Raw genomic sequence first — 1,684 nt, forward strand, 5'->3', positions numbered from 1 at the left:
GGTGCCCTTGATTAATGTGTTTAATCAAGGGTCACAAAAGGTCAACCAGTGAGAAAGCTCACCAAGGCTACCTACTGCGACAGTCCGTAAGATCTGCCCGCCCGACTGGTCAAAACCCAGGCTCCTGTTTCCTCAGGGACAGAAGGATGGAGCTTTCTGTAGGCAGAGACGTGCTCTCTCCTGTTTCCAAAGTTTGGTCTGACTGCCAACTCCCCTCTAACAGGCTGTGTACTCGTGATATCTGCAGGCCTCACCAGACTCCCTCCCTCTCCCTGCCACACAGAGCAGAGCCCAGTATCAGTTACGCTGATCCTAACAGACACACCTGAGGAAAAAGCAGGATGAATTCTGCTTCCCTCAACTGAAAAACCTTCTCAAAAAAACGAAGCTAATATACAGACAGAGTATTAACAAATTATTCTAACCACAGCTCCCAGCAGGCTCTGTTAGTCTAGCATCCTTATTAACGTACAACCTAGATTTTATTATAAGAGTTTTTAAAAAGGTCTCTTAACAAAGACTTTCAAGTCCTGGTAGATGGAAGACTTGTTCATCTCAAGTTATCACTGATACACCAAATACCACACTACTCAAATTATACAGTGGGAACTTATTGCAAGATTTAACTTTAAAAAAAGAGGAGATTCGACTGTTCAGTCTTTATGAGTAAGACGATCCCTTATTTTGCATTAACACTACCATCACTCAGATAATCCTAATACAGTTCTCAGAAAGCAACAGGTTCTCAGTCACTGCTAGTGAAATGTCTCACTTCCTACTTTTATTAAAGTATTTAGGTCAAGAAATAATGGTAGCTAAAGTTACTTCACAGCTAAATTAAAAAATGCACAAATTGTTATTGTATATATATTTTTCCTTAAGAAAGTACAAATGTTAAAAAATGTATCTATTTAACTTTCCAACCTTCTAAAAAGTGAAATTCCCGTGGCAAAAACCTATCAATATACTAAGCATAATAACAGTCATTAAAAGTCTTAGAAAATAAAACTTTCATCCTGTTTCACTTACGATCCTTTCAACACATATATTAATAAAAATCTATGATAAAAATAATGAAAAATAAGTAAATACACACGTGGAAGGGAAAAAAAGTTACTCAAAAGTTGCAAAAAGACCAGCTTACTTATTTGATCTCCAACTATCTCTTCCACAGAAACCCTTACTCCCTCTGAAGATTCCTTTTCACGGGCATTTTCTTAGATCTTACAACACCTTCGACTTCTTGGCAACACAACTGACACCCTCCATTTGTCCACGTTTCTGTTCGCGCCTCAACCAGCCTTAGGACTTCTCTGTTGTTACGTGTTTAACCAGGACATCTTCAGGCATCTACGAACTGTAATCAAATGGCTTTATAATTAAGTGCTGGATTCACATGGCCTGAAGACAAGCATAGGGCGCAGGAATTAGGATAGCTAGCTGGCACTGAATATTATGTGGATTCATATGTGCAAAACACGTTCATTAAAAAGCCCTAAGAAGAATTCCAGAATATAAACATTCCTTTCTCCACCCATCAGTTTTGAAGGCACAAAATATTGTAAAGAATTTGAACTTACTCTCAAAATAAACCTTCCAGAACCTCCTCCTGAGTCATCTGAGGCTCTAAGTACTGAAGGTGGAGCCTCTGAACTCTAAGTACTGAAGGTGAGCCTCTGAACTC

Source organism: Trichechus manatus, unplaced genomic scaffold (genome assembly GCF_000243295.1).
Source record: "Trichechus manatus latirostris isolate Lorelei unplaced genomic scaffold, TriManLat1.0 scaffold00039, whole genome shotgun sequence".
Lineage (NCBI taxonomy): Eukaryota > Metazoa > Chordata > Mammalia > Sirenia > Trichechidae > Trichechus > Trichechus manatus.